The sequence below is a fragment of the Rattus rattus genome, chromosome 6 (assembly GCF_011064425.1).
Source record: "Rattus rattus isolate New Zealand chromosome 6, Rrattus_CSIRO_v1, whole genome shotgun sequence".
Lineage (NCBI taxonomy): Eukaryota > Metazoa > Chordata > Mammalia > Rodentia > Muridae > Rattus > Rattus rattus.
This window is the reverse complement of record NC_046159.1, coordinates 134,160,254-134,165,667: the sequence shown is the minus strand read 5'-3', so window position 1 is coordinate 134,165,667 and position 5,414 is coordinate 134,160,254. Positions and strand designations below refer to the sequence as shown.

At 44.0% G+C, this 5,414-nt stretch overlaps 1 pseudogene; it reads left to right on the top strand.

Annotated features, from left to right (window-relative positions):
- Positions 1–221: 221 nt before the first annotated feature.
- LOC116904463 lies at positions 222–2,887 on the top strand (annotated as a pseudogene).
- The last annotated feature ends 2,527 nt before the right edge of the window (positions 2,888–5,414 follow it).

The window sequence follows — 5,414 nt, the reverse complement described above, 5'->3', positions numbered from 1 at the left end:
CTCTAAGACTTGATGATTTATTATAGGAGGAGGCAAGGGAGCTGAAGAGCGAGATGACTCAGAAAATGGTAAAATGGAACTTGTGTGGGGAATAGCTTTATTTTTCTCTTTTACATCAGAGAGATGAGTAATGTAAACACTGGAGACTCTGGGTATTCAAGATTGAAGATGCATCTCTTGTTCATTTCCCTGCAATCTTGATACTGGCAATCAGGTAAGCCATGGGGACGCTTACACCCCCACAGTCAGAGAACTTGAAATTTGAAAGAACTACTTTGTAATTAAAATACCAGAAAACAAGCTAGATACTGTTACAAACAAAAGAGACCAAAATCAATCATCCTTAAATTCTTTAAGGACTAGATTGTATGTGGAATTGAATCACTAAATCATGACGCAGAAAAATGACAAATCCTCCGGTGGTGTTTCTCGTTGCACCTCACCTTTAGATCACAAATAATTTCACCAAAGTGGAAAAAAAAATTCCTTTCCGGAAAATGCCATCCATGTAAAAAGGCCGAAGAAAGAAGACTGTGGTGGGGACAGGGAGGACATCTGGACTCAAAGAGGACAGTCCTGAGTAGGAGGGAGGAAGCTCATCCTCTGAAAATATTTTTTGAAGGTCACATGACAATTTGTTTGCACAGGGGCAGCGGGAGAGCATGAGTAGAGAGTAGGGGATCTAAAGGAGAATGGTTATTTAAAACACAGGAAGAAAATAAAGGGAAATGGGAGATGGGGTTTATTGGGGAAATGCCTTATTTCTCACTCCACCCCCTTCTTATCCTGATCTGGAAAAGACAAGGGGGTTAAAACAGGTCTTGAACTCAGAAAGGCATGTTTCAGTCTCCTCCTTTGTATGAAAGGGATCCATTAAGGCTTATTTTAGTTCCCACTAGGTTGCTATTACAAACTATCATCAGCTGGGTAGTATAAGCAACAAAGACTTTTCTCATAGTTCTGGAGACTTCGAAGCTAGGATCAGTCTCTTATAAGGGCTCACTTCCTGGCCTTCAGATGGCCACCTTCCTGTGGTGACTTCACATAGGGGAGAAGTGAGTTTTATGTCCCCTCATGCTGGGGTGGGGGGTCAGTCCTGCAACCTCACTCATGCTAAGGAAGCCCTCTGTCCCTCAGCCGCCTTTGTGTGTTTTCTTATAACAATACACATCCAGAATCCTACCCTATATCCCCATGTGACTTTCTTTACTAAGCCTTGATCATCTCCAACAAGGTTGCACCTCTAAATTCAGTCTTTTCAAGAGTTAAGCAGTTAGCTGAGGTTGGAGGGGGTAACAGGTCAGCCCACAGTGAGGGCGTTGTAAGAGATGGGTGAAGAGTTGACCAGATGGCTCAACAGGAAAGCTTGCTGTTCAAACCTGAACACCCAAGTTTGGTTCCTGAAACCCACACAAGGTGCAAGCAAAGAGTCAACACCACAAAACTGTCCCCTGACCTTCATATATCTCCTGAGGCACATGCCTAACCCACTCCTATACACAATAGGCACAAAAACTGGAATTATCACTTGCTTGGGGCTAGAGAGGGTGCACTGCCCTAGCAGGGAACCCAATTTCCATTCCAAGCCTCCAGATTAAGTGACTCATACAGTCCAGTGCTCTAACTCCAAGGACTCCGATGCCCTCCCTCTTCAGGCATCGAAGGCACATGCACTCGCATGCACATACCCAAACACAGGTACATGCATACATGCTACACACACACACACACACACACACACACACACACACACACACACACCCCTCACACACAAATTTTAAAAAAATAAAAGTAAATATTTTTCAAACAAAGCAGCTACCTCCATGGTGCTCACTGGAAATCTGTCTGCACTGCGAAGGAGACTAAATGAACCATTAAGACACCCTGGCACACTACTCAGGTTAATCCAGCCAGAGAACGTCTGGAGAGAAAAGCATCTCAGGCAAGCTCAGTAGGAATGGGATTGACCTATAGAAAAAGTTTAGTTTAGGAAGCATGCTGCTACCTTTATTCAACATCAACCGTGTATCTAAGACTCAAATGTTTAGACCAAAGACAGACTTAAAGGGCCCATTGATGTATAGAACATACTGTCAGAGTGACTTTGCATTTCCCACCTCAGATTCTAGAACTGTAAATGAAAATATAAATAGAAAACCACTGTGTTGAAAAATCTAGGTAAACGTAGTCACCGTAAGTCACTTAGGTTATTCAACCCTCTATGGTTCTTTTTTTTTTTCTTTTTTTTTCTTTTTTCTAATTCTACCTTTAAAATGTCCAAGTTGGCAGTCTTCCTCTCGCCTTGGTAGAAATTGCTGGATGCTTTTGGGAGTTTCGCAGTTTGTCTTCTCTTAACGTCTTAACGCTGAAACTACAAGCAGTTAGGGTGCCTCGCGCAGAAGCTGAAGCCGCACTTCCCGGGTGACTCCTCCGGCCAGCCGGGCCCCTCAGGTGAGGGCGGCTCCCAGAAGAGCACCTGCAGCCCAGCTTCCAGCCCCCCATCTGCAGTTGGCTCACCTGCTGCTGCCCCTCCGCAGCCAGGCCTGATGGCCCAGATAGCTACCACTGCAGCCGGTGTGGCTGTGGGCTCTGCGGTGGGGCACACCCTGGGTCACGCCATCACTGGGGGCTTCAGCGGAGGGGCTAATGCTGAGCCTGCGAAGCCTGACATCAGGTACCAGGGGCCTCAGGGAGCCCAGCTTCGGAACCACCAGTCTTTTGGACCTTGCTCTCTAGAGATCAAGCAGTTTCTGGAGTGTGCTCAGAACCAGAGCGATGTCAAGTTCTGTGAGGGCTTCAAGGAGGTGCTACGGCAGTGCAGGATTGCAAATGGTTTAATCCGATCAAGAAATTCAAGCTGGAGAAATATAAACTTGGTTCTGTATAATTGAGAGTTACACGTGTGGACCCTTATTTCTAACAGCTCCATTGCTTCAGAATGACTGAGAAAGAGATCTAACTATAGGCGTTTACTGAGGCTTGTAGTGTTGGTTACTCGGCAAGTGTTTGGCTTCCTTGAACTAACTGTATTGTGATTGAGTTAAAATAAAGTCGTTTATTCTGGAAAAAAAATGTCCATTGAACTACCTGAGGACCCAGCTATACCTCTCTTAGGCATATACTCAAAAGATGCCCCAACATATAACAAAGACACATGCTCCACTATGTTCATAGCAGCCTTATTTATAATAGCCAGAAGCTAGAAAGAACCCAGATGCCCTTCAACAGAGGAATGGATACAGAAAATGTGGTACATTTACACAATGGAATATTACTCAGCTATCAAAAACAATGACTTTACAAAATTCATAGGCAAATGGATGGAATTGGAAAATATCATCCAGAGTGAGGTAACCCAATCACAGAAAAACACACATGGTATGCATTCATTGATAAGTGGATATTAGCCCTAATGCTTGAATTGCCCTAGATGCACAGAACACATGAAACTCAAGACGGATGAGCAAAATGCGAATGCTTCACTCCTTCTTTAAAAGGGGAACGAGAATACCCTTGGCAGGGAATAGGGAGGCAAAGTTTAAAACAGAGGCAGAAGGAACACCCATTCAGAGCCTGCCCCACATGTGGCCCATACATATACAGCCACCCAATTAGATAAGATGGATGGAGCAAAGAAGTGCAGGCCAACAGGAACCGGATGTAGATCTCTCCTGAGAGACACAGCCAGCATACGGCAAATACATAGGCGAATGTCAGCAGCAAACCACTGAACTGAGAATGGGACCCCCGTTGAAGGAATCAGGGAAAGGACTGGAAGAGCTTGAAGGGGCTCGAGACCTCATATGAACAACAATGCCAACCAACCAGAGCTTCCAGGGACTAAGCCACTACCCAAAAACTATACATGGACTGACCCTGGGCTCCAACCTCATAGGTAGCAATGAATAACCTAGTAAGAGCACCAGTAGAAGGGGAAGCCCTTGGTCCTGCCAAGGCTGAACCCCCAGTGAATGTGATTGCTGTGGGGAGGGCAGTAATGGGGGGAGGATAGGGGAACACCCATATAGAAGGGGAGCGGGATAGTTAGGGGGATGTTGGCCCAGAAACCGGGAAAGGGAATAACAATCGAAATGTAAATAAGAAATATTCAAGTTAATAAAGATAAGAAAAAAAAGAAAAAGAAATGTCCAAGTTGAAATAACGCCCCAGCCAATGCCCCAGAGGTCATCTCGTATTCAATGCTACAGTGGGAGGCACTTGACAAATCCCATATCCTTTGTGTATTCTTAAAACTCCTGTTGGGTCACTTATCTTTCCCCACTTTACAAATAAATCGGGCAAAGCGCTTGCCAGACATAAAGCTACTAAAACAATGCAAACTTTTTCTGACCATAAATACGTCTTCTTGCCGTGTGCCAGACTGTTCATCATCCTGAGGGCATAACACGCATAAACATGAATAGGGGAAAATAGGCCAGGCTGGTAAGAGGGAGGTGGAGGGAGAGAAAGATGGCGAGAGGAAAGGAAAGGGGAAGGGGGAAAGGGAGAAGGAGAAAGGGGAAAAGGAAAGGAAAAGGAAGGAAAATGGAGGGCAGGGGAGGGGAAGGAGAGGACAGAAGAGGGGAGGGGAAGGAAGGGGAAAGGAAGGGAGGGGCGGGGAGGGGAGGGGAAGAGAAAGACAAAAGGCACAGTGGTATGCATTCTTGATTAAGTGTATTTATTTTCTAGTGTCATTCTTATAAGTATTTGGTTACTCATTTTATTTTTTGAATCACCAGAGAAATGTTGAAGGATTGTTCTGTCCTTGTAGTCACTTGATCGTATAATTGGCTTTTTAGTTTAGAATCTCAGGCTGAAGAGCCGGGTACAATTCAGCATTGCTACTTCTAAAGTATGTGATTTCAGGCAACTGCTGATCTCCTCCTAGACTCCGTCTCAAGGGAATATTATCATCTATGTCCCAGGGAAATTTTGAAAATTACATAAAGTCTGCAAAAGTGTAGCAAGCTGCCACATTAGCAGGAGTGTTTATATTTTTAAAGTTAATGAAAACACTATCTGTGTCTCTATCCCGGAATAAGGGCAAACAGAAGAGACTTTAAGAATTTTTTATTTTTTTTTTTTTTTACAAAGAACTCCAATGCCCAAGAATCAGGACTCATTACCATCTAAACACCAGAGATAATCAAAGTTGTTTTCAAGCTTCATTGTTCCAATCTAGTTTATCTCTTCTCTCCCCCAGTTATTTTGATGGGTGTTTCACAACTATGCAGACTTCAATAACTCACTCTAATAATATAGTCCGGATAATTGTCAGTTTCATGAAACGCAATTGCCTATACTTTGCGTTGTAATTAAAGGCATTACTTAAACCCTCAAGTGGTCTTTGCAAATTTGGAACTGGAAGCTGAATTCATAAATGCTAGAGAGGAATAGGAAGTCCTGGAAACCCT